General features: G+C 38.1%; 1 protein-coding gene across 1 annotated transcript in view; it reads right to left on the bottom strand.

The window, feature by feature from the left end:
- The window catches only part of LOC139791163 (solute carrier organic anion transporter family member 1C1-like), a 67,630-nt gene extending 59,636 nt beyond the window's left edge, over nucleotides 1-7,994 (bottom strand). Inside the window, exon 1 of the mRNA XM_071733064.1 lies at nucleotides 7,989-7,994. The gene's annotated coding sequence lies outside the window, so the exon portion shown is untranslated. The remainder of the gene's footprint in view (nucleotides 1-7,988) is intronic.
- Between the last annotated feature and the right edge of the window lie 1,650 nt (nucleotides 7,995-9,644).

The following is a 9,644-nucleotide window of genomic DNA, read 5'->3' as shown; positions in this document are numbered from 1 at the left end:
CTTTCTTCCTTTCTCTCCTCCTGTCAACTCCAGACATCAGGCACACAGGCAAAGAAAAGATGCCGGGTGCCTTAGCTGGAAATCCTAAAGAACATCTAAAAGCTTTCTGGGGTATTTTTCTTTGTAACTTGCTGTAAGTTTGATGGCTCACGTGACAAAGCTTTGTGGAGAGGAAAAAAAATTTAAAATAATCCTGAACTTCTTAATTGCTCATTCCCAGGAAACAAAAGACTTCAAGGGGAAATGGATGAAAAAAAAAAAAGGGGGGGGAAGGGGGGCTTGAAGGGCATGGGAGATGATAGGATGTAGGGTGAACTGCTGATTCAAAAAGCTTTCTCATTCAGACACTGGTCCTTCCCAGTATGCCCAGTATTCCCTGCTCCCCAAAAGCCTCAGGGCGAAGTCCCCATCAACATGATGTAAAACCAGAATGAAAAGACCCATTAGAAGAGAGGACAGAATTGCCTGGGAGAGTCAGTCAAGTCCTTTACCACACTGAAAGGAAAATTTTAGGTTAACATCATTCCCACCCTGTGTTTTTCCTGTCAGGAGGTCATGGTTATAAAAATGGTGTTTATTTGTAAGTTTGTATAAAGGTGAAGAATGTGGCTAGCCCCCTGTGTAGTTGCTTGAGTTGAGAGAGGCTATAAGATCTCTGCCTTCTGCTAATTTGTGAGCTTTAATTATACAAACTATAAAATCTTCTTCCCTTTCCCCATCCTGCTCTCTCCCACCCTCTGCAGTAGGATATGTTCCCATGGCAGCTAAAACCCCACTGACACCCAAAACGGTGCCATGCCAAACACAAAGCCTTGGAGCAGGCTTCTACTTTCCTAGATTTAACACAAATTATTATTCATTCCTTCATTATATCTCCATTTTGTGTTCTTAATACGCTGGAATTTTATTACACTGCATGTAACTCACATTTTGTACCTTAATATGACTTATGTCCTTACTTGGCAGTTTTGGAAACTTGGAAATCTCTTTTCCCTTTTTCTAAAAGATATCAGTGTTCCTAATAGTCCACAGGAATTAGTGATTAGGAGAATTAGTGATTATGAGTTCTTTCAGAGAACAGCTTCCAGCCTGTTTCCTTCAATTATTAGGAAAAATGAGTTTACACAGTACAGGATCTGTACTAGCTTTGCCTGACCTTTAATCTTTGCTGCTGACCTTGTCTCCTTCAACAATTCGTGACACAGGCTCCAGCTATTCTGCCACTCACAGCCTTCACCACACTGTCCCTTAAAATAGGTGAGGCTCATGTTCAGAGTCATGATTTCTTTCTATAAGCCCCTTTCACATAATCTTCCAAGACCCCTTTATGCTACAAATCATATCAATGAACACCAGAGAATGGTCCTCTACTCTTACAGAAAATTAACAAAAGAGTAATTTTATGCAGTTTAAGATGAAGCAATGCCTAGAAGAATGTGGCCCACAAGGTTTAGTGCAATCTTTTCATCTTTTCTGGATGGCTGGTTCATTGTAAAAACCTCAGCATCAGCTTTCTACCACAGCTGGGCTTTGACTGGAATTACTTTACAGAGCCTTCTTTGACATCTTTATAGTGTAGATATTATCTCAACTGGAACTTTATCAACACTGCTCTGGGGGAGTTATTTTCCATTACAGAAAGTTTTCTTACACCTTCCAGAAAAGCATCACCATTCCTTTATGAGTGAATAATAGCAGTGCCTCAGAAACAGCTGAATTTATGTCCTCTACAATACTTTTTTGGGATGTTAGAGAAAATGAATACAAGATCTTCACTAAAATTCAGTTAATTCATCTGACAGAGAAGAAAGTCTCATCCAGGTAGGAATTTGCTAGCCTCCCTGTCTGTGGATATAGTATATCACCCACTACAGTTTACTAACAAGTACTGAGACAGGGGAAATGAATCACTACCAATTCCAATACAGGACATGAGGCCTCACATGTCACTTTTCAGTGTCTCCCAAACTAGAGAGCTTCCCAAGAACAATGACACAAAACCCACTGGAAGCTTGCTAGACAATCTATTAGACAAGAAAGCTTTTTCTTTCCTGTAGTCCTAAATGAAATTGCTTACTTAAACTAACTCTGTAGTTGAAACAAAAACCTTCAAAGCAGCTATGGGACAAAGAACCAGACAAAATCTTGTTTCTTGAGGTCTGCTTCTATTTTCTTTGCATTCCTACATTGTATCACTTACAGGAAATTAGAAACCAGACCACCTTCATTTCTAAAGCACAGGGTTAAATTAATTACATTGCAAAGCCCAGTCTAGCCATGGTGAATACCTGTGACAAGAATAATCTTGATTCATGGATGAATCAATACACTAACAACATGTCAGGTTTGTGGGTCAGCCTTCAAACCATCCAACAACAACAACAGATCTGGCTGTTTCTTTCATGAGCAAAAGCTAACTGTGTAAAATCTCAAGAAAGGCCAGCATTCAGAAGCATAAAACTTCCTTTGTTACAGACATTTTGTTAAAACATGCTGGAGGATTTGCTTCAGTTCTAAGGGCTTGCTTGTGAAGAGGAATTTTACACTTAAATCTGAATACACTCGTAACAGCTGCAAAGAAACATTTATTTTTATCTGATAGAATCAGATTCTGATCACCTTCAAATGTGAACTTCCATGATTTCTCTGGTCCAACAGAGAACACATTATCCTTAATATTGCATTGCAAAGCAAAGCTACATACAAACTCTTTATAGCATGGGTCCTAAACTACTCAGACTGACACCCAGCCAAAAGGTCCCTTATTATTTTATTTATGCTAGCACATAAATACTCCAACCCTGGCATGGTCTACTGTGACTAGAATGACTCACAGAGAAGGAGAGATGGTCCTGACAGCAATTGCATGTAGACCAGAGGTCTTCTACTGCAATCACCTCCTAAACTCCTCAGAGCAAGAGCAGAAGAGAAGGAGAGACCTGGCTACATAGCAAGTAATACTCACATTTAAAGGAGAGGCATTGAAACCATTCACGTTTGCTGAAGGTCATGCAGGAAGTCTATGAAGAACTCAGGGAAAACTCCCAACAGATCCAGATGTCTTGGATCTTTGTCCAGCAATCCTTGCCCCAGCTTGAGGCATCTCACCACTCTTGAGTCTACAAATGCAGCTGCCAAAATAAAGGCAAGAAGGCATGACAGCTTGTAAGCAGCTGTTTCTTAAAAAAAAAGAAAGTCGCTGTGTACTTAAATTCTAGTACAATTTAACTTTTATAATTAATAAAAAGTTTCTTCTTGCTGTGATTCCTAGGTAAACAAGGGTGCTCTGGGAGATGATTTAGTGAGTACAGTGGTGTAGGACTGATGGCTGGACTTGATGATCATGAAGGTCCTTTTCAACTATGACAATTCTGATTCTATGTACTTTGGAGTCAAGCAGAGACAGCAAAGACATTTACAATTAAATAATAAAGCAATCCAGTCTCACCACTTATATAATTTTAATTGCTTTTGCTGTACCCACCTATTGCTATAGATACATTATATCTTGATATTAATTTTTCTCTTCTTTTTGTTGCCAGTCCTAAGAATATGTTTGTTAAAAAAAAGGTGCAGGAAACCCAGTATCAGAACAAATCTCTCCCACATCAAAGAACCAGAGACGAACAGTGTGCTTTGGCTGTTGGAAGCACTTTGGGATTGCAGTGAAAATTTCAGACTTGAAGTAATTCTTCCCCCTAACTTAGGACTTTCAGGTCTTGACTCAAAGAATATTTGTCTTACCAAAACACATAAAAAGCAATAGAAAACTCATCTAATTTTTGGCTTAGCTAACTTATTATTAGGATATGCACAGGCCCCTATGAGGAGCCTGATTAACCCAAAATGTTCATCAAATTATTAATGACAGTGTGTGTTTTCGTCCCCTTTCATGACACCTCAGACGGAACGTAGAAAAATAGCAGTTTTAAAATTTAACATTTACTGCATCTAACCATAGAACTCCACCACCTTTTGTATGTATGTTCCACATGCTGGGCACCTGAGATCATATATAGCATCACAGCTCTGGATCACCTTAAAAGCACCTGCTGAAGGTAACCAGAACTATGAACCCAGACAGATTTTGACTAAAATTTTTAAGAGAAGAGAAGTAATATGTATACTTATACAGAACCATACTTTGCAAAGATCTGAAGGGGCCCTGTAAAACCCAGCTCTGAGCGGGTATAGCAAGAAAGATGAATGAGAGACCCAGCAACAAAACTTTCAGGGCAGGAAGCATTTTTACCCACTGGACCTTTGGGGGAATTTTAATTTAGGAGAAGGTAATAAAAGAAACTGGAATTTTCCAAGCCACTAGGGATTAATACCATAAATCTTAATGAAATCCCATAGCACTTTTTGTAATGCAGATAAGTTCTTTGAACTAGAATTAAACCCAAAGATTTTGGCTAAAAATATGAGAAGGGAAGGTACAAAGAGCTTAACGGTAGAACTCATTACACAAAAGGTGTTGAATTTGTAGAATCTGATGCCTTTGGCAAGCACAGCAATAAACAATTGACATGTGCAAAGGACTGTGAGGGGAAATAATTTACCAGCAACAACAAAAAAAGTTGCAGCAAATGAAGCCATCATACAGATCAAACGGGAACCTTCTGCTTTGTATTTCCTGGCTGTGGACAAACAGATGTTGCAGCAACCATTTTATCTTAACCACATCTATCTCAGGTTATATAGTGATTGTAACAGGAAGCTTGGACTAGGTGTGACACAATGATTCAAAACCTTAGATAAAAATTTAGGCTTGCATATTTTCCTCCATGGCTCACAAATTAATGCAATATTAGTGTCACCCCTCGGCTGTGAAGCTGTTTAGTTTCCTTCAGTTTGCTTCTCAGCATGCCAGGTTTTTTTCAGGAACTCAGTGAGGAGTGGTTAAAAACCTCCCTTGGATTGTGTAATGGCTATCCCAGAGCTACAGACTCTATCAGTAAGGGTAGCACCTGGAAGTTATGCATCTGACTGTCAAAAGTGGTCTGCAGTTCTACCCATGCTAGGATTTTTGTGAGATAATTGAAGAAATGTTAACAGAAGCATTGCTAAATAGAGTGAAAAAAGTTCTCTGAGATTTCAATTTCTATTTGGTTTTCCTTCCTTTTTTTTTTTTTTTTCTTTTCTTTTTTTGCCTCCTTTTTCTGTGTGTGTGAAACAATTTAAACGGTTTCAGGCAAGTGGATTTGTCTGGGCAATTGAGTGTAATTTGAACACCTAGAAAATGCAACATTTAATTGAGCTGCTACCATCTGAGAGTCATGGCCTCCTCTAGGTTTTACCAGAACCCCAGGAGAGGCATCCTCATGGGTGGTCTCATTAGCAGATTGCCTGCATCTGATCGGGGTTTTATTGTTCATCTCTTCCCATGGGAACTCCTTGCTGTTTGAAGAGCTCCAGAGCAAGCTGGGTGATTTCAAAGACAAGTGCATTCTTGGTAGCCCCTACTCCTCTTGAGGAGGAATACTGAAGGAGAAGAGCTCTTCACTATTCCAGTTGCATACTTTTCTGTGGGCAGCTGTAAATCTCTGGATCAAATAATTCCATGCTGGGGAGTTATGAAGTGTTTGGGACAGGCTTAAGAGTTCCATGAGAATAGGTATAACCATATTTTACTTTCATGCTGGCAATGATCCCAGCTAATACCATCCGAATCACTGCCTGGTGCACATTTCCTTACATTTTTGCCTTTCAGGATTAAAGCCAGAGGATAAATAAACTGATGGAACTTCAAAGCTAGCAGATATGCAGCTGATGCTTTTCCAGGTTTTGGTATCTGTTGATTTTTAAGTTACAGAAAAATAGGCTGTGAATAAACAGTTGATGCAGAGAATTTGTGCATAGTCATTTCAAATAAGTTGGCTGAAAAGCTCTCCAGGTCTTTGATGAGAGCAGGTAAGAAAAAAAAATTAGAAAGCTATAAGATAATTTTAATTATAAAAAGTGAGCAAAAGCAGCTTAAATGTCAATCCCAGCCCACCTAATTGACTAGAAAAATCTTGCACTGAAGATTGACAGTATACTTACCAATATAATATGCAAGAAAATTGATTTCACTTACTGATGTCCCACTTTAACAGATTACTTCTGTGATTAATAAGTAAACACTGTTAAGGTAACTACTTTCATTTTCTATGAAAGCATTAGTCACCCTGTATTACTATGGCTGAACAGTACCACATTCCATCAGTATGTTTCATATTCCTTGAATAGAAAAATACAAAAATGCTGGATGTCAAAATATTTACCATCATTAAAGAAGGATGTTTAAGATGTTTAAAATGAGGCCTTGGTTGAGCCACACGGAATTTAAAATGGGATTTATTAGTGATCTGAAATAAAATGCAGAATTCTGGTGGTAAAAGTTTCAGGTTATTGGATGCCAGTGAGTGAGAATATGGGTCACTAACACATACCAAGCAGGGTAATACCACCAAATAATTGGTAACTCAGTCTCTATGAGTTTTAACAGATTTGAATCAGAGTTTTAAGACTGATCATTTGCAGCCTGGTGCAAAAATCAAAAAAAAAAGCTGACTACCAAAAGAAAATTTGCTCAATAAAGGAAGAAGAAACACAGCAAACAGGATACCACAGAATTATATTTATGTTGTACAATTGTCTTCACATTGCAACATCCACATTGTTCATTTTGTGACAAGTATTTCTAATAATTTTGAATACGTATTTACTGTATAATACATTTTACCAAGAGGCACTTCCAGTAATTCTGGCAAAAAGGAGCTTCATTATAGTGTCTAACTTACAAAACAGTAAAAATAAATAATGTTTATCTAAAAGATTTTTTTCCTGTACAGAATCTATTTTGTACAAAACATTTATCAGCCATTAACTAAATCACTTAACAAATACTTGTGAAGAGAATATATTAAGTATTGCTACATGTATCAAGTGCAAGATACTAGTGAAAGGAAAAGAATTATTCTGTTTATGAAAATCACCTAAAAATACAAGGCCTTGTTCCTGAAGTGTTTAAAAAGGAGAAGCTTGGTTACAACAATATTGACAATATATAAATATAAATTAACGTATGTAGTACTTCGTGAAAAGAACACTGTGTTAAAAACTGGTGTGTACAAATCCTGAACAAGATGGCACTTCTCTGCATTGCCACTTTGGCTGGCAGTAATTTTTGAAAATATTGCTTCAAAAGAATTATAAAGGTACACAAAACTCTTTTCAAATAGAGCCATATAAAATTACATTTCTCCCCTTTCTCTCATCTTTTGAAGTGGAGAAAAATCAAGGAGGGATTAATTTTGAAGTATTTGGGTGAATTGCTACTAGAGCAAAGTCTGAATGAGCATCATAGAATCATTGTGTCTGAGGTGCCTTGAGGTCCAAGGCTAGGAGTCAAACCTCATAGGACAGGATGTAAGATGACCAAATTCCTCAGATCCAATATTTGTACACTTTGGCCCCAAAGTCTAGTGGGGGACAAGTGCTTCAACCACAACACAGGCAAAATTTGAATTCAGAAGAAGTTGTTTTGACTTTTTGACTAACTTATTTTCTTGAATACTTTCATTAAAATGTTTTTTTTTTTTTTTTTTTTTTTTTTTTTTAACATCACATCTTATATGTGATATACATACCTGCATATTGTTACCCAGATAGCCAAATCGTATTGGAAAACAATTATTTTTGAAAGGTACAACTTCCACTAGTGGAGACAAAGGTTACAAAAAGTGTTTCTGTTGGAAGATGTCCTAGATGTTCTTCTACCAAGAGCACTAAAAAGAAAAAGAACTGCCATCTGTCAGTGAAAACATTAAACAAACATAACCTACAGTATGAATCACGTCTTTTAAAAAAGTGAACTTAAATTACGTTCTCTCATGCAAACATCTTATATTGATTATGCAAGAAAAAGAAGACTTAGCTTCAGAAAAGTAATGACCAAGTGTATGCTGACATGGTTGAAATATTAAAAATACCATCAACACCACACAGCAGTTATAAATGCTGTCTTTGATCTTTTAGGACACCATCTGCAGTACTGTATCAGGGTTTACAAACACCTAAAATTGCATTCAGAAAGGTTTTCATTGTGTGTCAGAATCAGGCAGGAGTTTTGAAAAGGAAAGACAGCTTTAACAGGATGGGCTTTCTACCTAAAATAGTATGTACATGCACGGCAAATCCCGAAGTGTTTTCTCTCTGATCTGTTTTTTAAAACATGGGGAAAAATGGCTAGGGTCAGGGAAGAAAAAAAAAACAACTACAAAACCTAAAATCATCAATCTCCTTGAAGTAAATATTTAGAAATAAAGAGCAACTTCTGATTCACAAGCATTGCTTCTAAGTGTTCACTGTGGTAAAGGAAGACTGAGCATCTAAACACACTACCTCAGGGCTTTCTCTGTGAGCTAACCATGGAGACGTGGGTGCAGGCTTGGATTACATCACTCTAAGGTATTTCTACAGCTGCTTGGGAAATAATCCTCTGATATTTTACATTTGTTCTTTTCCTCCCACTTGTGCTGTGCCACCGGAACCTCACAACATCTGCAGGCCAATGGGCAAATCCTCCTCTATGAGCCTGAGGAAATGCAAGCTAAGACACATCTGCCTGCCTGGATCCACAGCCTGGGCTGTGTTTTGCTCATTCAATCTGATTTCTGTGATTTCTGAATCAGGACAAGAGAATTCAACCGTAACAGTATATATGGTCTGCAGCTGTGGCAAAGTCCTTTCTACCTGTTCTTATGCTTCCAACACAGATTGAAACTAGAAATATTTGGATTTCCCAGTCTAATTCACTGCTGGGATACACCACTTTCCACACCTGCAGATTTAAATCGTGCTACTTGGTGCACACAGATCCCATACACCATCCACAGCAGAACAAGTCTCTCACCTGTTGGAACTAAGAAACAACTGTCATGGGCTACCCACCCAAAAAGCTCAGCTGAAATAAGTATTGTAATTTTTTCTTCCTACTTTAGCATCAGGCAAAGTTTTCTTAAATGAGGAGGAATTAGAATACTGCATTTAAAAATTAGTTTACTAGATCCTTCAGCTTGACAGACCACAGCCAAGGCCAGCTGGTTTTACCTGAACTCATCACCTGCGAGAAGGAACAGTTTTACTTGTGCAATTATTGTGTACACCTCCAGTGATGCTGGCAAGCTTTCAGACTGCACAATGCTTATCCTTATTTCAGCTTTATCAAAGAAGTATTGTTGACCAGCTTGAGCTTTTGCCCATTTTTGTCATTGTGAAAAATGGACTCTTCAGATACACACTCCCACTCTCCTGCCTGCAAGCTCCTGAGGAGCTTGGATCATCCTAAGAAGTCAAGAGAGTTTTGACGCAGGTGATGCCTGAGTCCTCTGGCGGAGATGTGGTGTGTTTTTTATTAAGACCCCCCTGCCAGGAAAAAGCCACTAATGGCCTCTGAATAAATTATAATTAGGATGTAAATGGAGGATAACTCTCCCAGCGCTCCCTCCAATGCTGAGATTCAATAACTACCACAGCAGGGGCTAAAACCCTGCCTTTGATTTACCTCCAGAGGAATGTTGTTTTGCTAAAGGAAAGTGATGAAATTCAAAAATAGATTTATCATACTAAGGTGCACTCAACAGTACTGATGTTATTTT

This window comes from Heliangelus exortis, chromosome 1 (genome assembly GCF_036169615.1).
Source record: "Heliangelus exortis chromosome 1, bHelExo1.hap1, whole genome shotgun sequence".
NCBI lineage: Eukaryota > Metazoa > Chordata > Aves > Apodiformes > Trochilidae > Heliangelus > Heliangelus exortis.
This window is presented reverse-complemented; position numbering and strand designations above follow the sequence as displayed.